Source organism: Trachinotus anak, unplaced genomic scaffold (assembly GCF_046630095.1).
Source record: "Trachinotus anak isolate AG129_WGS33_773 ecotype Australia unplaced genomic scaffold, CSIRO_AGI_Tana_v1 ptg000020l, whole genome shotgun sequence".
Lineage (NCBI taxonomy): Eukaryota > Metazoa > Chordata > Actinopteri > Carangiformes > Carangidae > Trachinotus > Trachinotus anak.
The window spans coordinates 982,691-1,007,212 of record NW_027273871.1 but is presented as its reverse complement, the minus strand read 5'-3'; the positions used below and the strand labels follow the sequence as shown (position 1 = coordinate 1,007,212).

The 24,522-nt window shown below is 39.2% G+C and overlaps 1 long non-coding RNA gene across 1 annotated transcript; it reads right to left on the bottom strand.

Annotated features, from left to right (window-relative positions):
• Positions 1–593: 593 nt before the first annotated feature.
• Positions 594–24,452, bottom strand: LOC139637436 (uncharacterized). The gene is made up of 4 exons (XR_011694596.1): positions 24,370–24,452; positions 23,287–23,426; positions 3,598–3,673; positions 594–3,432 (listed from the first exon to the last, which is right to left on the bottom strand). It is a non-coding gene; the product is annotated as an uncharacterized lncRNA (long non-coding RNA).
• Between the last annotated feature and the right edge of the window lie 70 nt (positions 24,453–24,522).

The following is a 24,522-nucleotide window of genomic DNA, read 5'->3' as shown; positions in this document are numbered from 1 at the left end:
TCTGCACATCTGTCTGATGAAGGTGGCAGCATCTGGAGGTAACACTCCTCATCTACAGATATTGAGCTGACACATGTCTTTTCTTATAAAATTTCCAGCGTAATCAGTAATGAGTTTATAACCCGAGGGGATAATTTCCCAAATGTGGCATCCCTAGTCTCCTCCAAATCCTTTACCACACCAAAAGTAATGCATGGTAAGAATTGGCAATAATTATTAGCAAGAATTAGCTATGTTACTGGTTTACTACTGCTCCTCTGGTGCTAGACAGTGGCTTCCCACTCCTCTTAAAGAGGTCTGATGGGGCAAATCCAAATGATGAATTTTCCCACTGGGAGCAATAAAAGACAAACGCATTTTGATCACAGGGGTTGACAATTTGCATTATGGTGCTGACAGGCTTGTATTTACATTAACATTTATAGTTATGAGTTTCCCACTTAACACTATGAATTATGCAGCAAAGACTGCAGTCCCAGGTGAAGTGAGTGGGAAAAAAGACATGAAAGACAAAATGTGATGGCCTATAGCAAACCAGTCATCTGTCACTTTGATATTGTATTTAATGCATTATATAAATCCATTGCCTGTGCTAAAGGAGAAACATTTCTGCTTCTCATATTCACACCTGTCTTCTGAAAACAGCTTGTAACACTTTACACATTGCTTGAAATTTTATGAGAAGAACTCAGTATGCTAGAATAGAAATACTTGACAGCTTCCTCCTCAATACACAGTATGTGGTGGAGACTTGACTGGAAATGTAACACCACACTAAAATAGCACACTGGACAAAATAGGAATTTGAGATGACACAGAACATTGGTGTAATTCTTGACTTATTCATTTTTAATAGAGTGAAAATACTGCACCAGTATTTAGGAATGTAATCTTTAAATTATTCATGTCCACAACACAGAGTCTACATGTCAGTTTTCAGCACAGAGTTTTATGAGATTGTGTTGTGGGGTTAAGTGGCTTGCTCGACAGCACTTCTGCAATAATTGGTGAGGGAGGGGTGAGTATTAACAACACAATTGCTGGTTACATAAGAGCAGATGGGAAGAGAAATTAAACAGAATTATAAATCAAGGCAGGAAAACAGAATAGAGAGGGAACTGAGGAGTCCATAAATGGCTGAAGTGTGAGCAGAAACCGCCCCCTTGTAGCAGTGATTCAACCTTTTTGGCCTCTGGTGTCACATTTTTAGAAGAACTGATATGTAGCAGCATTAAAACATTTCACATCTGCATCACTGAATTATGTCAACATTTCAAATAAGAAGTTTGTCACTGTGAAATTCTTCTAATTAAATTTATTATACTTTTCCTTCTAAGTCAGTGTTGAGCAGCACAGAGAAAATTAGCATGGCCTGCTGGTTTTACACCTCTCCTTCACACCTCTCCCATTAAAACTGCATGCTTCTCTGCTGATACACTGAGAGTTTAGGTACTATCAAAAATAACCAAGCTTACTTTTCATCTTTCATGATAGGTTTTACCCTGTAGTTATTGCAGATGGGTACGAAACAATAGCAAAAAGTGTAATCTAGCACCTTGGGAGGAGAGAGCTTTCTAAAGCCTCTCAAAGGACACCATCACCATGGAAATGACCAGTCTCTGAAAATAACAGGGATGGAATCAGTGCAACTGTAATTATAGGTGTAGAAACATGCACTACATAATTTATTTGTCACTGTGTTTTCTCTTTGGAAGACTTCTGCACGTATGAATGATAAAAGAAAATGATAAATAAGTTGGGGATATATATTTTTAAAGGAAAAATCACAAGGCTCTTTACAAGAATAAATACAACATGAAAACAAGACAGATATAATGTCCTACTATTTGAATTTCATTTAGCTTGTTATGTTAGCGCAACATCAATTTCATATTTATGCCCTCATTAATCACCAAGCCTTGTAAACTGATGGTTAATGTCAGCTCTGTGGTCATTAGTGATCCTCCTTTCTTCTTCAGTTACTGAGGACATTATCACAGGAAAATAGCAGCAATATTTACAAGCACTTGCACTAAATGTATGGAACTTGTCTAGGACAGCTACATAGTTTCAGGCATAGCTGTCAGAGCTGTAGGTAAACCAGTCCTCCATTCTTAAGGACTATACAAGCAGTCTCCTGAGTAGCCTTTTGTTTCCCCCGATTCATGCTATCAGTTTCATCCCTGTTTATCTGCAGAAAATTGTCTGTGCAGTCAGTGATGATGACTGCAACGGAATCAATAGGATAAAAATAATTTTCTTTGATGGACAAACAAGACTGTCATCTGCAAAACAATGAAAACTGATGCTGTGATTGCAGAGGATGGCTGAGTGCATCATACCTTTTCAAGGATAATCACGGTGGCTGCTGGATGAAATCAAACAAGGCAAATAAAATCCATCATCATTTATCCAGTTCTCCGTGGATTTCAGTGCACTGTCCCTATGAAGCTATACACTGATTGTGATTTCAGGACTCTTAGTGCAGGTTCATCACATCCTTTTTTTGTGGCTTCCTGAAAGCACATTGTGGCTTTGAGATTGTACATTATGAGTAAAAATGTTTCTGAAAATCTGTGACGTTGTGTCAAAAAGTATAAAGTCTCTTCACTTGTTTCGGTGGTTATCATTTAAGAGTCAGGACCAGTCGTCATATTATTTATTCAGTGTGTATTTCTTCATTTAGTTTAGTTTGTTTGGCCAGAGTGGATTATTCTACCTATTTCTTCTTGTGCTTATCCCGAATAGCTATGGCTGCTTCTGTGGGAATGAAACAGAAATCTCTGTGCAGGGATTTAGATTTAGATATAGATTTGTTATTGTTGTGAGGGATTAACAGAAAGTAGAAAAACTGATATGTATTCCTTAAAAATGGTATTTTAAAAGGTATTGACTCTTACACCCTGTGTATGTATGTCTTTAAAACCAAATTGACCAAAGGAGGCTCACCTGTTATTATCAACCAACGAGATGCTCTGCACCTCAGGCAATGCTAAAAATGTAGTTATTCATTTGCCCTTTTATTTATACATTTTAGTCTGCTTTACTACTTGGTATATTCTTTTATTCCATTTTTATTTTCTGGTTTTACTCACTTCAATTTATTATCTTTATTCACATTTCTCTAACAAGAACAAACCATGTTTAGATTATTAACCAGTTTGAATAGAAAAAATTCTAACTATTGAGATATATTATAGTACTTTCATTTTTTAAATCTTCATTTCATTTGTTTTCATGACGGAAAGGGCTGTCATTAACCAATAATGTTGATCTGAAATCAAAACTTTGTCGCGGTGACCACAGACGTGATGGAAGATGTGACGGCGATCTGATTATTGGCCTCAGAAGCTGAACTGGAACGTGCAGCAGCAGCAGCAGCAGCTGTGGTGTTACTCCAAACTGCTCTTAACATCAGGCTAATGGACTTGCCTGGAGGAAACAAGAAAAATAGGGGAAGAGGGCACAAAGGAAAGTAACAGTGAAAAGACAGCAGCTGAGTGAGGTCAGACTAAATGTCTAAGAGGGAAAAAAAGAACTCTTAAACCCTGGAGGGGTTTATCTAGTGAATGTCACAGCATTTAGCTTCACACCTACTGTTCAATATCTGTCTTTTTCAATACAGTCTGCAAACAGAAGGTCTCCCAAGGCAAGGTACAGTACACATTTCTATCTGTATAGAGAAAACACATGGAGAGAGGAGATACAGCAGAGTGAATTTGAGCAGGCAAGATGAAAAGCTCTGCCTGTACTAATATTAGAATAATCTAACCTGCTCTGTGTACTGAAGGTGTGAAATTGTCGCTTTGCTCACTGAACCATATGCAACCAGGTCAAGTTAAATGGGATACAACAAATTCAGAGTTTAACATGATGGATTTTAACAGATATACTAGGTTTCAGCAGATCAGGGCACCTAGTGTGTGTTGTCACAAACATTTTGAATTACCACAGTGAGATAGAGGAGGAATCTTATTGTACTAAAGGAAGATATTTAGATATTACAGTCAGCTTAAAGATAGTGATGCAAAGAGAGGCAAGAGAGAGAAAGTTTGTTATCTTATCTTCTGGTTTAATTAAAATGACCTCGTAGATGACAAGGCCTTAAGTTCCTGCTGCTATAAGTAGAAAACATGCATAAACGTTCACAAAATTTCATTAAGAGAGATGCATGTGCTTTAATGTGTCATGTTGGATTTACATATGTATTATTACATTTCTATAAGGAAAGGGAGGAAAAGAAAGAGAAAGCTCACAGCTTTGTTCGGTCCATTAAAGCTGAAAGCTTTTCAATCAAGTGGCTAAATATAACACCGCAGGGAATCTCTACCAAACACAACAAAACAGCCCAGACAAAGACCACAGAGAAACAGCACTATGCCACTTTCAAAATGTGAAAATTTAGTCTGCTCATTTCTAGCCCTAAAAATGAGCAGTGTGAGGCTGTTTGACTGTAACCTCCCTTTTTTGAATTTAACACAAGGAGTCAATTTTGAAATCAGAGAAAAGTCATTTAGTAGACTTTGACAAAATCTGACAACCACTTAAAGGTCCTAAATTGGATGCGTTCTCAGCTCCAAAAATATGACCTAAAATAAAATATGAACAACTGTGCATCACCATCACCCATCATAAAAAATAAAATAAATAGATAAATAAATAATAAAAAATATCCTCATAATGTTTTTGTTTGTGATGAATGTCGCACTACACAGTGTAATCCATCATGTCACCAGCATGCATTAAACATTATGTGGAAATGCTCATTTTCTGCTGGGTTGTGAAAACAGAATGCTAAGAAGGTGTTATCTAGCACACTGTACTTGACGTCGGATAATCTAGAGAGATCTCAGATGCTTGAGAGTCTAGTGGCATATGGTATCAGACAGTGCGTGCACTCTCTGCAGACTTTTACATGACAGCCTCATGTCTTTATGCTCAGCTTATTTGACTCGGCATATTCAAACAATGAATACTAAAAATGGCCAAAAGCCCTAGTGCTGCAGCTCCGCGTTAGCTCCATGACAAGATTGTTTGTAATTTTTTTTCAACAGTTCAGGCTGAAGGCGTGAAGGTGATGGTTGGGCTACATTTTAACTGTCTGAAAAAGAAAAGTCACCCAGGGCTACATATTTTCATAAATAAAAAATATATATATTGCAGCGTTGTACACATTTGTTTTTCCATGATCATGAATGATTTGCATAGTTCAGCTCTTAAAGGACATCAGTGGCAGCAGAGGGCGGGGTTAATAATGCCTTGCTATTGACATTTTACGCAACGAGCCTGGATGCTCGCTTTCCTCCAAAGTCTCTGTGTGTGGCAACATCAGCTGACTCGTGCACAATAACTGCCAAGGCCATGTTTCAATCTGCCTTAAATTTGGTTTGTGTGTCAGTACAGGCACACTGTGACTCTACGGCACACCAATCTGCTGCATCATGCCGACGGTACAAAGAATCACAGAAAGCTAAGTATAAAATAAGAAGCCTTGCGCACTTGTTGGCATTTAACTTTGAGAACTACATGTGTGAGAATATTCATATATGGGCCTACTTGATTAATATGCTTGATGGGATACTAATTATTTGCCAGCCTACATGGTTGGTTTAACAGAACAGTCCTCTCTCAGAATAATCAATAGTTCAGCTGATGGAGAGTACAGTGGAGACTTCTAAAGAGGAGAGAGGAGAGACCTCTGGCCTCTCTGGTCTAGTCTCTAGTCCAGGGTTCAACCACAGCTTCATATTAGTGATTTAATAGGTTGGCCTTGCTGTCTCGCTGACCTCTTCCCTCTTAGAGAGCACTTTCAATTCACACAGTCATTTATCCAGAGATTCTGACCTAAGTGTCATCCATCATATTGTCTGCATTTATGTATTTATTTTTATATTATTTTTTCTCTAACATTTGACCACTCCTGATACCCCCACATTTATCATCTCCAGGCACTTGTTCAACTGCCTGAGTAAAACTATCAAGGTTTCCTTCCAGGAGTTTAAGATGTTTTCTATTATAATGAACAAAGCAAAAAAGAATAAAACAAATAAATGTTCACTTTGTGTCTTTTTTGTTCTTTCCAACAAATCAGTATTCAATAAACAGGAATCTGAATAAAGTTTTTGTTTTATTGTTACATAAATGAATCAATAATCTTTTGAAATACTTTAATGAGAGCACACTGGGGATTGTAAAACCATCAGATGTTTTCCAGAACTTCCAGCACTCTGTGATCATTACAGTTCTGTGGAAACGTGCTGCACTACACAAGCTCTTAGCCAGGCTACACAACTTTCGTTTCGCGGTCACAGTTGTATTAACTTGCTTCTTTCTGTACATTTATAATTTCCCATGCAGTTTGACATATCCATGGATAAGTAATACATTTGTTATCATTCGAAAAAAAATAATGTTTCTTCAAGATCAGGGTGAAGAAAATCTGATTAAAAAAACAAACAAACAAAAACATAATATCTGCTAAATGTTTGGGCATAATAATAAAAATGCTAACACATTAATAAATGAGAGTAAGATTTATTGACTTAAACAACCATACCTGATATCTTAGACATGTGCATGATGAAAACTAAGACCAGGACTCAGTGGGGCTTTGCAGATATGTGGGATCAAAATAAGATATTTGCCTGTGAAGTAAAGCCCTTTGAAAAATAATCAAAGTAATTTTCTGTCTTTTCACACACCAGAGAGCAGCCAATGGCTGAACTATAAAAGAAAAGACTCAGGAAGTATGAAAGGAGATGTAGCAATAAAACTGCAGCATAAGAAGATTTTAGAGTTGGTGTGTTCATGGATCTGGTTTTTGAAAAAAGCTAAATGAGGGTTTGAGCTACTCGCTGGACACACTTGATCTCCTCCTGCTGTGTTTTCTAACATCATTATGTTATTACAAATGACCGGCTGTGTGTAACTTGAGTCCAACCATTTGGAAAAGAGCCTCTCTTGGTCCAAAGCTTAAAAACCTCCTGAGGAAGTAATGCCTTCAATTAGATTTGCTCTCCATCCGGCCGCAGCATCTTTTAACTCAACACCACTGAAGCCTATTGTTCGTAACGGCAGGAAATCAATGGCACCATTAAATTTTACAAGAGATCATTATGTTTTTCTGTCTTTGTCTACGTGACAGTGCTTTCGTTGTGAGATATCAATGAAATCATCTTTCCAGCCGCACTAATCACATTGTGTCATTTCTTATGAATGGACAAAGTGCAGAGGAAACCTTTGACACTGTCTAATCAGAAGATAGGTTTAATATTCATGAGTTGTTTCAGATCTATTAAAATACTTCAAACACTCAGAGCCACAATGCCTTAATGTCATTCCAATGGCTGTAATTACTTCACAAAATACCCATAATTTTAGATATACACTGTGAAGAAATACTCCTTCCAGAGGGTGCATTCAGCTGAGCCCGCCTGACAGTGCCGGCAGAATGATGTCAGGGGACGTGTCAAGCGAATTTAATTGGTTTACTCCATGTAGAAGTTAGAATGAACGATAAACTTACACTGGAAAAAGAGTTTAAGGGTAAACTTGTTAAACCTTGGAAAGAAATAGTTATATTAATAAATTATATATATATTTTCTTCCATTTTAAAATGTTTGTAGCTTTTCATTTTGTAGACAGGCTGCAATTGTGTCCGTCTCTGGGTGCAGTGTCTCCTCTCATATGACACATTAAAGCTAAGAGTCTACAGCCATGCATGCAATTCTGTACGGCCATACTGAACAAGAGCTCCGTTCAGATCTGGCATTAGCATCCATCTCAGGTGATTCCAATAAAGTGGACAGTAGAGGTGTGAACGTACCCAAGACGCGGTGGTCCGGGTCACATGTGGCCACATTCAAGGACCACCTACTCAACTAACGTCCTCTGCCACAGTCTGATTTGTCCTGCCGCACTTTCATACTGAACTGAAAATATTTTACTGTTTCAAATGGATAAAGTCTTGTCTCATTGTAGAGCTGTGCACAGCGCAGTGATTCGTTCGACCCCTCCATGACCCACTCTCCCTCTTTCCCTCACACAGATACGTTGACAACAGACCCATCTGTCAGTGGTAGATGCACTGGCTTAAAACAACAACACATACATGCTTATTTGCATACAGAGCGGGGGAAGTGAGATCACAAGTGGTCACTCGAGATGCTTGTGGATATACATTTTAATGCCAGGTGTAAACAGAGCCAATGACCATGTTAACATGCTGATATTTAGCGAATATCACGTTAACATGTTCACCATCTTAATTTAGTGTGTTAGCATGATAGTATTTGCTAATTAGCATAAAACACAAAGTACAGCTGATGGTCATGGGAATGTCATTTGTTTTCTAGGGAATTTAAACTGAATGTGCGAATGGTGGTGGTGCTAGATGAAAAGTCATCAAACTTATCTATCCTCTGGGTATCATTCATATCTGCACAAAATTTCATAGCAATCCATATGTCATTGTATCACAATCTTGATTCTGTTTCCTTCACAATTTAGTCACAAGTTGGAAACAGTGAAAAAGTCTTTAGCAGAGATTTAGGAAGTTCAGAAAACATATATGAAGATATTAGTTTATAGCATATATAAAACACCCATAGAAAATTTTGTATATGTACATTCATTGAAAATATCTATGATGCATTTTTATATGATATAAAATACGACCATACCGTATAAGTTAACAATATATACTCTATATGCAAGTTTGTTAAAACATCTAATTTTTAGAAAGTTAGAAAGTCTCAGTTACAATTTGAGGTTTTATAAACAATTTTTAAATACATACATATATTTATTTTATATGTAAATGTATTGTATGTATGGAAATGTATATATGTACATATAGCACATTTGCAAATGGGATGTATTGTATTACGAGTGTACTGTTACACATAACATTTCAAAAGTCCAAGTACTATCAGGTATAATGGCATCTCAATATTCGACTAGAACTGATTGATTTCATTGTAAGTGTGACAGTTTGTTAAAACAACTGTTGCTTAAGATGGTATCACTTCCTGCAGTGGTATCACAGTGGTAAGGTGCCCTTTAATAAAAGTCCCTTTATTTAACGTCCAGTTAGCTCAGTGGAAGACTGATGGCTTTTTGGTGTTTCACTTGAGAGAGAGTTTTTGAAATGTCTAGTGCTGATAAATATTTAGCTGCTGACATTTCATAGGGTGAGGCACCCAAAAATCCATTACATTATGTGGTTGACTCGAAAACAATATGGCAGGACAAATTATTGCTCAGTCTAAAGGTGAGTCGGCGTAGATGACCCTATATAGAGAAGAAAAACATCAACATCACCAGGTGCACATAGAAAATAAGATCAATTTTAGAGCAGGAAAGGTGGTGATTCACTTAACTTTTCCTTATTCTGAAGGGAGCAGGTGTACTATTCTGAAGGACCTAAGTGAGCAGGTGCAATCTGTATTAATCACGTCTATCTGCGAAGTCCCTGAGGTGAAGAATGAAACTAAGCACCCTATAATGTACCCTACTGTTGCGTGCCACTGCTTGACCACATCAGGGATAATTTACTTGACTCGGACACTACTTAAAACTTTATACGGCTTTTTTTCTGCATGAATTTCACAGTTCTCCCCTGTTATTGCTGCTCATGACAGATTGGCTATAATATCTTTATTCTGACTAATAATGGCAGAGAGGGAATAGTTATCAGACTGAACATAACCAGAAATAGACGTGCTCTAAATCTCGCGTGTGTGTGTGGTAAGTACATACTAAACGGAAATTAGATTCAAACACACCCCTCAAATTGAACAATTTTAATTAAAATGTAAATGTTAGAGTCATTGAGCACTTCAGGCATTTAGTGCCAGAATAAGGGCAGATGAGGGGTGTAATAATTTCTAGCAGAACGGAAAATGAAAATCGCTGCAGCAATCAGTGCTTTTTTACATCCTCTTTGATCCAGCAGACTGCATGGCGAAGACAAAGGGTGAAAAGAGTAATTCTGTAAAGAAATGAGGCAGAATGACTTTGTGTGTGTGTGTGTGTGTGTGTGTGGACTGGGGCCAGGACAGTGGGCTGTTCAGGCTTGTGTATGTCATTCTGCGTATTGTAAATGATCCTTTAGATTTTCAATTTTTCAAGTAGTATGTATAGCATTCAACATACAGCAAAACAGTTGCTCTCTGATCTCATGCTCTTATCTTTTTTTTCTTTTTACTGAGGGGACAAGATAGGGAACCCTGGAGCTTTATACACTGCCCGGTCCATGTATCATCAGCACCTCTGGATAGTCAAAACACATTACTTAATCACCCTGAAAAACTCCTGATTCACTGGACATGTAATCAATTCCAGTGGGTGAGTAAATGTGGCATGATATGGTTATACAGCACAGAACCTCTGCACTGCCACAACCCCATTTTGTAATGATTCTTGTCTCTCTTGGAAACATGTTTGGGGTCCACATATCATATTGCATTGGCGAATCAGTCCCACACAACTACTACAGCACCACAAAATCCCCTAAAGTCTGGAACCACAACCTGCCCAATATCACTGAGCACCTCTGGCTGTGCACTGCACCGAGCACCAATGATTTCACTGAAACGGAGCCACTGAAGTGTAAATATTAGCCAAGGTCAACACAATTTGACTTTCAACACATCTCCCTTCTTTTTGGGCTGCACAGGGCATCGCAACAGTCTAACGCTCTTCCCCACAGAAGCTTGTGTTGGAATCTCAGGCACCTGAAGCAAATAAAATCATTGGCAGCAACAAACAAAAGAAGCAATTTAGCTCCCAAATGATCTTACAATAGAAATACAATATATTTGCAGTTCATTTCTTAATAACAGAATTTGTTGATTGAATGTCTTGTGTATATATGCAGCCTTAGAAATGATATAATACATGCACTGCATGTACATTATGTTTCAATGTCCCTCTGTGAGTCTAAAATGTCAGTACATTCAGCTGTGCAATGTCAACCATGTGGAAACATAATGGAAACTAAAAGACCTTTTATATAACTCTGAGAGTAAGACTTTTTTTTCTGTTGTTGACATTTACATAAAACTGTTTTCTCTTCCAGGGTGAAAGCTACTGATTTCACAAAAATGATTGATATTTGCTTAGTTGTGTGCAGTGAAATTAAATATGATTAACAGGAAAGTAATTCAGGGGATTTTTTTTTTACATGACACTTATTAACCTCAGAGTAATATGATATAAAATAATTTAATAGTCAACACAAAGTGCCAAAAATCTGCACTTGGCTGCTTGAGGCTGGCTGCAAAAATGTCCAGCTTTACAGCAGAAATAAGCCTGATACAAAAAACGGTTTTGGTCTCTATAGCTAATTTTCTACTTCATGACAACAGTACAGGGAGGGAATTTTTAGATAACTCATCCATTTAAATTTCATCAAGGCTTAAAGTTCTGTATAATTCAGGGCGTACCGCTTTGAGTGACAGGTGAGTAAGCATACGCTCGCCACGAAGCAGCATGCACCACACTCTCGGCTCCACACACGCCCCACCTCTTTGCCCATTTTTGGATTAGCCGGGAGTTTGGTGGAGTCAGGCACTGTGAACATGGCAACAGTGGAGCTGCCCACTTTGAGCTTCAAAATCGCTCTTCAGAAACCTATAGGTGACGTCACAGAAGCTACATTCACCTTTATTTACGGTCTATGGAGTATATACTATACAGGTGTATCTCCTTGGTTTGGTCTAACTCTTTAACTGTACCCATTCTTTCAGATATTTCAGATAAGCTTGTCTTGCCTGAGTTTGCAACACTACCTCCTCACTTCTCTCTCCTCCTGTCCTCTACTCCCTTATCTCCTGGGGTAGCCAGTGAATACATGGACACATTATACAACCTCAGACAATGAGCCAGAACTTGTCCAATGGTTACCAGTTATGCAACGGATAATGTCAATAGATGGCTGGTGTCTAATCTCTAAGCTGTCTTAACTGTGTGATCCCCTCTCTTTCTGTCTCTCCCTCTCTCTCTCTGCCTGGAGCCACTCGCAGAGGGTGCAGCGGTATGGGTGCTCAGCCTGGCAGATAATGGCAAACATTGTGGTATTGACCAGGTCTAACCTCACTATGGTGTAGCGATGCATATCGGTTGTGTGATGACTTATTACTTTATGGAGATGGAGATGAGCGGAGTCTGTCTATAATGGATTAAGGATGGTAAATGAGCTTTGTTCACAATCTATACTGCCCCCTGCCTCACTATATCTACATTATCTACTGCAATATCCATTAACCTCTACTCCAACCCTTATGCACACACACACACATGTACATACACACACACAATGCCTAATCTCTGGTTTCTCTCAAGTGGTTATTAGTCTTCCCACAGGGCACATGGCATACAGAAGCACATCATATCAGAGCTCTGAGCTTTTTGTGAAATGAAAAAGGGACAAAGACTGAACTCAGCCACTCCGACGACGTGAACGTGGTTGACAAAAGCAAGAAAGCCTCGGGGCATTAGGAGTCTCTCAAGCTTTGGTAAACTGTCACAAGACACTGCGCGTGGCTCTTCAAAGGATCAAAACATGTTTAGACAGAAATATGTTAAACAGGCAAGAGGGGAGGCATTGCACAAACATGCAGAGCACTGAATTAAAACAAACAGTTAGTGGCATCTAAAAGACAAAGAGAGTAGTTGTCAGCAAGATGAAAACCATTAGCATAACTGAATATTAACAATGCACAAACTGCTATGACACAAGCAGCGGCCTCAGACATCACACACCGGGCTGAATATGCGTCTGAAGACAAATTCATGATCAACAAGTAGACAAGCAGGTAGTTTGACAGACAGGTGCACGGGGCGGCAGCTAGTTGCTTTACCATTGGAAACTTGCAGATAATGTGACTGAATAGCTGTAAAAGGAGCCCACAGATGGCTCCTCCATCTCTTCTACAAGCACAATGCCGTGACTCATCAGTCCAGACCTGACAGCTAAAATTAGATCGCCACAATTTCCCCATTGAGAATAAAACACCTCTCGCCTTAACTGGGCGATAAGGTTTTGGCACAGCCTTCCTGCATATCACATCTAAAGCAAAAGAGAAAGACTTTGTCATCATTAAGGGGGCACATTATTGTAATAATTGAATATAACTTTCAGTAATTGTGTTTTGTTAACTGGCCACCTGGGGGGCACAACAGGGCTGAGGTCTGGAGAATCATTTAATAATAAAAACTGCAGCAATGGTGCAAACGTTATAAAGAAAAATGCTGTTTTTGTTTCAGAGAATTGAAAAAAATTGGCCGCATTTAAACTGTGTTATCTGTCATTTAAATATAAGTAGCTTGCTGCAAATGAAGACAATGGTATTCATTACTTGTAATACCTCGCAGATACAAATTGGTGAATCATTATTTTCATCGATTCATGGGCTCCATGTGCATCAGTGGAGGGACAGATTGCATGGGTTTGGGCACTTTCATGGCAGGGGTGGGATTAGGGGGGATATATTTTCAGGTGTGTTAGGGGTTTGCATCATGACTGGCAAATTGTCTATTTTCCCTCACTAGGGTACATTTTAAAAGGGAAGATCCTCCCACAAAAGCTCCCCTCCTGAGTGGGAACTGATATCCATGGGCTGGATGAGCAGAAACACCACAGGCTAATATATGAGATCTAAAATTAAATTAGTTTAAGGGGGAGATAGGGTAACACATTTGTTTACCAAGTTACTCTGCTCCTAGGAGAACAGTTGCCCAGAGTAAGAAATGGTTTGTTTATATTACAGCCAAACAGATGCAATGGTGGACCGCAGTGACAGCTTTGCTGCAGGAACTAGCACCTCTGTCTTTCATCTCTACAGTCTGCTGGCACCTTCACCACCGTCACATCATGCAATATATGCAACACGGTGCATAGTGATAGTCCGAAGCTGACATTCATTAACGCAACTGTGGCTGATCAGAGTAAGTGGATATATTTTATTTCTTGCTAAAGCCCTGGTAATGGCACAGACCTTGCCTGCTGTTAGTGACACGAGTCTTGAGGAGCAGGTGGGCACTGAAAGCACAAATCTGTGACTGTGCATCAAACCAAAATGCCAGTGCAAAACGCTGCCATGTACCACGTACTGCGAAAAAAGCAATGCCCAATTGTCTCTGAGATATCACATTTTCCTCAACGAGCACAACCATTTGAAATCCCACTGTGTACGTCTGCATGCGTCTGTGAGTGTGTGCCAATGTGTGTGAAACAGGCACATCCCGAGTCAGACCTCCATCACTTCAGTATAGTGCCTGCAGTTTCCCAGCCATTCATCCATTAAGCCCATGATTGCTGAAGGAGGCCCTGGGTACACTCTGTGCTGACACCCTGGTGCCAAAAACAGCAGGCTGATCTTCACCAGCTTCACAGCCTTAACTGTTAACGAAGCGGATTCCTTTCATTCGCTTGCCATCTCTCTCTCTTACTAAAATAGTTGTTTTACTATTTAGTACAAGTGTCTTATCATTCTTTTTCTGCATTAGATCACACCTTGGTATGTACCCAGGGGGCGCAAGATACAACTGCAATGCATGAAAACTGATTGATGTTAAAGCTGTTTACTTGGCAGTACTTACAACGACAAGGCAAACCCGAGGCATGACTGTTTAATTAGGAAGGAACGGTGGTTTGGAGGATTACCATTTCAACTTGAACCTTCCTTCTGTAAGTTTTAATGTAGTTTGTGCGTCAAATGAACAGGAGCTGTAATTCAAATGAGTGTTAGCTGTGGAAATTCATTTGAAATAGAGCCAGAAGCTTCCTGCATCTTGTTAAAAAAAAATATACAGACAAGGTTGCATGAAACTGTTCTGACATATTGAAAAGGAGCTATTTGTAAGTTTTTCTATTTATACATAGTCAGTGTTAGAATTTACAGCTGTTTACTTACCAGTCTCACTTGATCCATTGTTGCATTTACAAGACAAGTGGTTATAGTACGCCCTCTGAGCCGTACTACTTTTTTTCGGGGCAGCCTGGATGCTAGCATGACTAGGTATCAGAAAGTGATGAGACTGGGCTGGGGCCGGGGCTAGCTGGCAAGCGTGCTGACTTCAGTAGAAGAAAAGAAGTGACAGAAATAGAAGCAAAACAAGATGGCTGCTTCTTATCGCTGGAGACAGCTCTTGGCGAGTAAACATTGATTGACACATTGAGGGACCCGTCTGTCACAGCCCCTCCTCTACGTGCACAATCTCAACACATGATCATGCATGGGAGTAAGGATTGTCTCTGGCATTTCCCCACAGAGAAGACCTCCAGTATAGCTACTAGTCAATATATATGTTATATGTAATATATGTTATATATAACATGTTATGTCAAATGTTTGCTTCCTCAATTCAGAAAAATATTGAAAAATATTTTCAAAGACAAGTCCAAGTCCAGTTTAAACTTTTACTGGAAAGGGGCTCTGGAAAAGACACTCTGTACCAGACACTCTTAAGAAAACAGACATGGGAAAGCTGAACAGTCCAGCCTGTGTGATTAGCTATCCAAATAATTTGTTTTGTATATTTTCAGCCTAAAACCAATGGTGCCCATGCTGCTGTGGCTTATGAGGAGAGAGATGTAGAGGAGGAAGAGGAGGAGGAGGAGGAGGAGAAGGAGGAGGAGGAGGAGAGCAGCCAACAGGCAGGCAATAGGTGAGATTGACAGCAAATGCAGAGTTGTAAGTATCATTTATTTGTTACAAAGAGAAATACTTGTCAATTAAAATATTTGCTGTGGAGCACCTTATATATTATATTAGGGTGGATGGTGGTGTGGTTAGGGGCCTGATTTGAAAAATTTAGTCCCCCTGTATACATTTACCAATGGGCTGGCCTGGATAAGAGTCTCTGCTAGCTCCTATAAATATTAAATGTTTTCAGTTTTCTCCAACAGTAGAGTCTAGCAAAGCATAATGTTTTCCTTTTGAAAGCGACGTACAGCTATTGAATGTCAATACTCTTTATGCTTTGTGTAATTTTTAGTAACAACTTGCACCACAATGATTTATTGTGCACTTTGCTCTGCTGTGCTGCATGCTTGACCCTGCCTTTCATCTCTGTGTCATCCCCCTGCATTTGCTGGAAAAGATGAGCTCTGCTTTCATATGTTTGTAACTGTCTGTTAAATTACAGTTCATCTTAGCAACACTTGAACTGTCATTCACAATGCTGAATTCCCAATAAAGCAAATAGGCTGTTGGAAACCAATGCATTAAGATGAGTCCTGAGTCCTGCCCTCCCTTCCCCCCTTCCATGGGCAACATCAGCATCACACTGTCTCTGACAGGGCTTCCATTCAAGCTTACCTGGAAATCTGTAGCTCTGCCACATATTCATGTCTGTGTTATGTTTGATGACAGGCTCTTACGAGTCCCTGCCCCCATCTCTCAGTCTGCTGCAAGGTGTCCTCCGAAAGCGGCGTATTAACGGGTGGAGGAGCACATTAATAAACCACATGGAATCACAGCACATACTGACAGAGCTGACAACAGGAAATAACATCCAGCAATGAAACTATATATTATGGCAGTGTGCTGCACACCGTCTATATACATTCAACATTCAGTATCTATGTGCATTCAAGCACTACAGCTGAGTAACAGGCAGGTCGACTGAAGAGAGTAACATCCATGAAAGTAATTATGAGCATCATAGCAACAGGGAATTGATTTCTTAGAATAATGAGAGGTAGAAAACCATGTGCCTATATGGCGTGTGTGTGTGTGTGTGTGTGTGTGTACCATGAGATATTTTCAGTGTGTGAGACAGGACATTCAGGCCATCTGCAATGAGTGACTAGTGTTTACATGGCAGCGGATGGAGAGCTATTACTGCCAGACAGATTAGAGCTAAACACGGCTACTTAGCCATAAGTTAGTCACCAGTTCATCACCATCAAACTGGACTGAGAATCTGACAGTGAGAACAAGACCCTTACATCATTTAAGACCTGTTTTACAAACATTTTATTCCTGTCTCTACACATAATTTGATAAACTGGAGATCCAACATCATCAGGAGGTTTTCTACACTTATTGCATCCATTTGTAAATGTTTTTAATATTACCGTTGATACACATGTATGTTCTTCCAAGTGAACAGCTGAGGATAATATCTTTCTGCACGTATCCTCTGAATTTGTTGCTCTCTTTACTGTAAGTGTGTTATTATACAAATTCATCAATAGTACGATGTCACTGAGACCAATAGGAATTCCCCTAAATAACACTGCAGATCTGTAATGTTTACTGCTCATATTATTTTGGCAGTGTGGTATTTTTCAGTCCTATTCTTTGCCACTGCAACAAATGTAAATAATTCCCCACAAAGGCCATTATGTGTCATCCAGTCTGAATTAATCACGTCTCAGTCATGGATGGCTGAGCTTGCAATATAATACACAATAATGTACACGGGCTGCAGTTCCATCAAGGTAATCCCATTTCTTGACATAAACAAACCCAATATGCACCCAAGACCTTAGATTACCACAATGTTTTAGGCATTTAGGCATGTTTTTTTTTTTTACTTCAACAAAGTTAATGTGTGGATGAGTAAGATGTCCCAGCAAGTTGGAAGAAGGAGATTTATTCAAGAAGGTAAGTCATTAATCAATCTATTTTCACTTTCAAATGTCACAGACATCCTGCAGGGGAGCCTGCCCTTTCCTTTTCACCTCTAAAATTAGTCACGTAATTAGAAGTTTTTTTGCCCAGCACATTTGGGCCAGTGGCTGTGGCCAGTGAACCACTGCAGAATGGAAGTTTTCACTGATTGGACAGAGATATCTTAAACACAAAACTTGAAAAGCTCCGTGCAGCATGACAAATGATCCCCACTAAGCAGGTTAGTATTGATTTCACAAAGGCCATCCACTCCTAAATGAATCTGATCCAATGAGTCAAGAGAGGACAAAATAAAATTGGTAGTGCAAACTTTGTAACTCCCATTGATTTTCTTTGTTTAAAGCAAACTGAATGCTCTGCGTAGGTGAAATTCTGCAACCCCTGGGCTTATGTATGCTTTTTTAAATGTGGCATATAGACTAGAACATTTTTACAGCTTTGGCTTCAAAATATCTACAAACCTTGTTAGAAATGCCAATCATGTGCATCCCAGACTAATTGCAGTTTAGTGTTTTCTGGCAGAAACACTGATTTTCTTCCTCTAAATATAGTTGACTATGTCTGGAAATGTGTGTGTGTGTGTGTGTGTGTGTGTGATGGCAAAAGAAAGGGACTGAGCTGTAATCATAGGAACTCTAATTAGCACTCTAGGCCTCATCTTCAGCAGTGTAGGTAGCTGAGGCACAAATAGATGCACTGCTCATTCTTACACATACAAAGACATGGCATCTATGCACATACTTCTTGGGGAATAACCATGGGGCAGTTTAAGGGGCAGTTTGTAGTTTAAAAGGCTGGTATATAATGGTCTTATTTGTATTGATACTCCAACTGTTGCTGCTTTTTGGTTGACCTTTTTGGAGAATTTGAGGAGGAGTAAGCCACCACTAAAGCCGCCACCGTAATGCGTTTACGCTTAACTGCAGAGGGAGGGTGCTTTAACTGTCGGCATCACATTGGATTTCCATCTTTGAGGAAGGACAAGGTTGACAGGAAGATGGTAAATGACAAACTGAATGCAAAATTCTGAAGATGAAGAGATGGTGGGAGGGGAGGGGGAGTGGTGCAAAGCCATGGCAGCGCATGAGTGAGGAAATAAAAAAAAAAAAAAAAAAAGACACCTGACAAAAAGGGGGAAATATGCAAAAGAGGAGCTGAAACAAGAAAGGTAAAGCATAGAATCATATTTTCCACAATGAAAATCCAACAGACAGTTTTCGTCACTAAACCATCACCTAGTTGTGATTTTAACACCTTCTTTTCATATTGTGTAAAAACACAATGCGGTGAAGTTAAAATAGAGGCTGCTGCTAATTATCTGTATGACATGTTGATTTGTAACCAGGGCCACACACACACACACACACACACACACACACACAGCTTCTCCATATTTTCACCACCCTTCTTAAGGCCTTCTGTTTCATCTCCTCTAACTCTTACCACTGCATAAGCTTCACCTTGTTCTCCAACAGTCCTCTCACTACTTTCCAGTATCCATGCATCCCTTTCCACACCCTTTTGGGGGCTGTTACTCACAACCTCCGATCCATTCTGAATGAAGCATGTAATTAAAATAGATGCTTGTCTGCTCTGCCGCTGTTGCCCTTTTAACGTGCTTCTGTCTTGACTTCACTTTGACACCTCTTTAACTCACCTGCTACCTGAGCGCCAGTCTGTTGGCAGAGATGATGATGCAGATTATAAATATGCACTGTGCATGAGAAGTAGGGGTCATGCTGAGAGATAAAAATACATTTTTTTATTTTGAAGAACTTTCATCAAGGGGAACATTATTAATGTAAAATGATACATAATATTTAAAAAAACACATGATATGTTTTTTTTCCCCAGTTGCTTTATATTTTTGAAACGCACAGTGCATGCACCTCTCTAAATTATTCTGTCATGCATCATTAGATTTTGGTAATTGTGTGTGTGTGTGCATGTGTGTTTAATAATGTATCTATCTGGCCTCTCTCTCGTGTCCGTGATTTATTTTGTTTGGGCTCAGTGTACCACCTGGATAATGACTTGTCTCCTGGAGAGCATTAACAACAGGAAGGTATGATACAGTAGATCGTATCTGGGAGTTATTCACACAGTACACAAACAACATGCTCATGTAACTGTGCCCCTGCTCAACCTTCCCCTTAGTAACATTTGAAGTTTTTGGGAAAGCTGCTATGTTACTTTGCTTATCGTGCCCTCTCTCTGTTGTTAACACAGCCCAGGCAACTTACTCCCCAGCTCAAATTTAATTACAACTCACTGTGCTGGGGATTATGCAAAGTGAGTAAACACTGGAAGAGTGACACAGGAGTTTGTCTCCTGAGGTCACTGTGCTATAGTTTTCACAGATGATTATTCATCATCGTGCTTAATACTAAATTAACCTTACCAAACACGGTCACCTGCGCAGTGTGGAGGAAAACAACTTTTATTGTAACCCAGTTATCAGTAGTAAAACTTTTTTTGAATTATAAATATGTTTTCCCACAACAGCCTGTTTAACAAAATAATACATCAGACGTTAATTTTGTCTCAGCAATCACAACCACACGATCTATACAGTACATACCTAACAAAACTCCATTATGTCAACAATAATATCTGATCCATGAATAAATAAACGAGACCAAGAAAAAGACAAAGAATTTGGTGCCGATTGTTAGTATATTTTTAGTTTCATACTCTCTGATACAGACACAGAGGATTCAATGTTTGGATTGTAAAGTCAACCCCATAATACGAATGCAAACTGCAATTATGGCATTATGACAACTGTGAGTAGATAATCCATTGCAGAAATGGTTAAGTGAGCCTCTCAGACAACAGAACAATAATATGTGCTAAACTCTTGTTGTAATATATGTTTTTCATTGACATAAACAACTGTCATCTGTGGAAAATATGTTATATTTTTTATCACTATGGAAAATTACTGGTGGACAGATTTTCGAGTTATTATCAGTTGAACCCCAGAGACCAAGACATCATGAGGAACAGAGAGGTGAATTAGATATAGTGTCAAATTAATTAACTGCAAGTATATTATATATTGCACTGGATCTGTACACACTGGAGCCAAATCTTCAGTAACGCCTTTAATTTACAGCTTTAAACTAATTAATTTCCTTGTAACAGCATAAAAACTGAGAGTTTAATAGACCTTTTGTGAGCTCTCAGCTAAGGTTAATTACCAGAGATGGTAGTATTAATTTGGGTTATATTATATTATTGTTTGGGATACACTGCAACCGAGCAATATGTAGAATATTTCTGTCCATTTGTAGCATCCCACCCACTGCTGGAATGAAAGGAACGCCTAATACATGGCAAAGAAATAATAAGTAATTGTGACAGTTTGCGATATACTACTTTCTACTCACAACCAAATACTCCAATGACAAAGAGTGAGTTCAGGTATGTGCAGATTGTGTAACACATTATGTGATGTAAATGCTAAAAGCCGTTACATAAGTCCCAGGGAAAGAAGCAATGACAGACACTTAGAATTCTCTGCAGCTTTACAGTGTTTAGTTAATTTCAATATCTACTTTTCATGCTATATATACAATTTCTTGATATTTGTGAACGATACTTATTCCTTTTTTAGCTAATTATGTCTGTGAAACTGTGATCTGGTTTACCCTCCGGCTGACCCTTTGTTCCAGTGTTGATAAGCTAAACCACAGCTTTTAAATCCAGTCTTACCTACAGCACTCTCCTATTAAAAATAGCAGGTTGCTAAGAGGTTAGGGGCTCGTTATTATAGCAATTCATTATGAACCACTTCTCGGTCTGGAGCAGCATATATTTCAACTGTGGAGGGAACCTGAGGAACCAAATGTTTACTACAGAGCAAAGCAGGCCGGCAATATGCAGCTTATAGAGCAGGCCGTTATATCAGCAGTCAGTGTGGAGAGAGGTGAGGTCAGGAAATAAATGAGAGGAAAGTTTAGGCTTTTAAGACATCTACACTGTATCTTGAGTACTGATACAAGTCTGGTATATCTCTCAGGTCAACTACACAAAGATTAAAGCTACTGTACTGTACACAAACCATGCTGGGGAACATTAGTGGCTCGTAGAAATATAAAAACATGGGAATATAAAACCCCTAAATCAAAAGCAGCACACAAATATCAAACAACCTGAAGCTTAAAAAGATTCCTGAGGGGGTGTTGCGGAGTATTTGTAGCAACAGAATCTTCTACATATGAATAGAGAATGATATGCATTCGTAAGTGGCGGAGTTCTTCAACAATGAATTTCATTTACACACTGTACACTATTTATTGCATTGTGTCAATATTAACGCTGATCCAGTGAAAAATAAAACAGTCGGTTCACCAGTGGCCTTTTCAACAGGCAAAAAGACTCCTGTTGCACGCACACAAGCACATGTATAATGCATGTAGTGTACATCTTGTGTATAGGTGTATGTCTGTGCACATGCTCGCCTGCATAAGCAGCAGTATTAGCATTGATTACTGTTATACGTCTGCAGGTAATTGGCATTTCTTCATTCTCTCTCTATCCATGAGAGTTGCTTTTCGTATGTTAATAAAGTCTTTCAGTGGAGGCTGCACGGTGCGCTGGATGCAGTTGCTGGGTTTTGCATTTTGAATGCACTCTCAGACCACCTCCAAGAGGACGATGGAGCTGTCACATATTCCTCTGCTCCCATTGCTTCAAAGCAAATATGTCTTCTGTACCACAATGGTGGCCTCAGACAGTCAGTCCATGGAAAACCTGTTTCTTTGTGGAACCTCTTCCCAGTTATGTAATTCTCTTTATCATCAAGGAGAATAAGATGAGAAAAGGAACTGCTTGATTAAAATGTGTCCTGAATATGCTGAATTAAGTCACTATTTTAATGCCACTTGTAAAATGTGAAAAAAAAAATGTTCAATGGATCTTGACTGCTTTTGATATTTTCAATGTCTAGACCCGATGCGATATCCATAAAACAAAACAAAATTCTATGATATACTTACTCATACTCAGATATACTCATTTGCTTTCAAGCCACAGCCCTCAGCACTCCTTTTTTCATATGCTACCATCTTCCTTTGTTCTTTTTCCAGCTTTGCCACATCTTCCTCTGCATTTGTACTTTTTTCTGGGGGAGACCCACCACTGAAATCCCAGAGGTGTGTGCCTGAGTGTCTGCAGTGTAACTCTGAGTCATCATAATAAGTCTGCTCCCATTCTCTTTGCCGCATGTCATTCCACTGCCTACACTGCATCACCTCCGCTCTCTTTCTCTCTCTCACATAATCTCTCTATTGTTGATACAGCATCAGGTGGTGAACTCACATAGGTAGCATCTTAAAAACGTGGACTTTGATACACATTTACATGTGATTTGTCATATTTTTACAGATGTAATTTACAAATTTCACATATAAGACAAAATAATCTAAGATGAAGGGCCCACTTACAAGGTTTCAGAGATTTCAACTGCATGTCACGGCCTTCTACAGTGAACAGAGATGGTTAAATTGTCATCACATGACCTACGTGTGGAACTTCACTCACAGTGGGTTCCTTGATCCTTCTCCATCTGTTCTCATAGTCAAATTGATCTGTTCTTGGATGAGAAGCCACACACCACCCCAGTCTTCACCTTACCGTGACTTGAAGTCTCTCACTAGATGTTTTGACAGCTCAGCCACAAAAGGGAGTCACACTGGGATGTTCCCGGGGGTCTGAGTCTATTTAAGTGGCTCCTTCCTTGTCTTAAGCTGGGGCAGGATTCTCATTGTCCTCGCCTTAAAACAAATAGTGCCACAATTAAGGTATTCCTTTCAAACATAGTATATATGAGTCAGAACACAAAAGTAGGTCTGATGAGGCTAACTGATTATATGACTGGACAATAACATAACCCTCATAAGGAGAACTGAAATCTCATTAGATCTGGTTGGAGTTGAGGAGGAATCTATACAGACTGCACTACTCCTGGGATACACACATTACACTCTCTTCTAAACTTCCTGCGGCAGGCAGAAATCATTCATGCCCATCTGTCACCAACTATTCTAATGTGTAACCACTCAAACTCTGAATAAATCTGAGCAAGTCTCAGGCCTGGTTCATGCTTCCTGTTTGGTTTGATGAGAACAGTGAACAGCTTGATGTGGCTGACCTTGATGTTCCAGATTTTCACACTTTTAAAAATGGTGCCTCTCAATATGACCATGGCAAAATACTAGAAAGGCACTGAAATGCTCCCCGCTGTGGCCAGACAGTCCAGCCATGATTACATAATCTGACACGCACCCACTGCTTTCAGTTCAGCATTAAATAGGTTCAGATACTTGGTACAGGATTCATGCTGATGTCCATGTCCATGCCAGGTTTTTCAGCTTAAGTTATGAAAATTTTCATTCTGCTGCATAAATTTCCATATGAGCTAGTGTAGTGGACATTATATAGGTTTCTGTTCATTTTGTAAAATTAATGTTATCCAACTGAAAGCACAGGTTGATAGCATATATTAAGTCCTGTTGCTTTCTTGTGCTGCTGGCTTGAAAGTCTGACATGACCGAGATCTGGCTGATTGTGAGGAAGCCAACCTGGAGGACAAACAACATTTAAATATGAAAGCTGTGGAGAAATATCTGGAGTTCATAAAAAAGGCTACAATGTCTTAAAGTTTTCCAGTGTACACTATAAAAGCAACTCTTTTGTTGGAGAGAAAAAAATGTTTACCTGTGAGAAATCCCGTTTATCCTTCTCCACTAATTTGAACACCGCTCAAGAAAATGTGAGTGCGCCTTAGTGTTGTTATTTACGGCAAGTGTTAGTCGTTCAGTATGAATGCCTGTCAGTTATTAGCACGAATTATACCTCCAGTGTTTATCG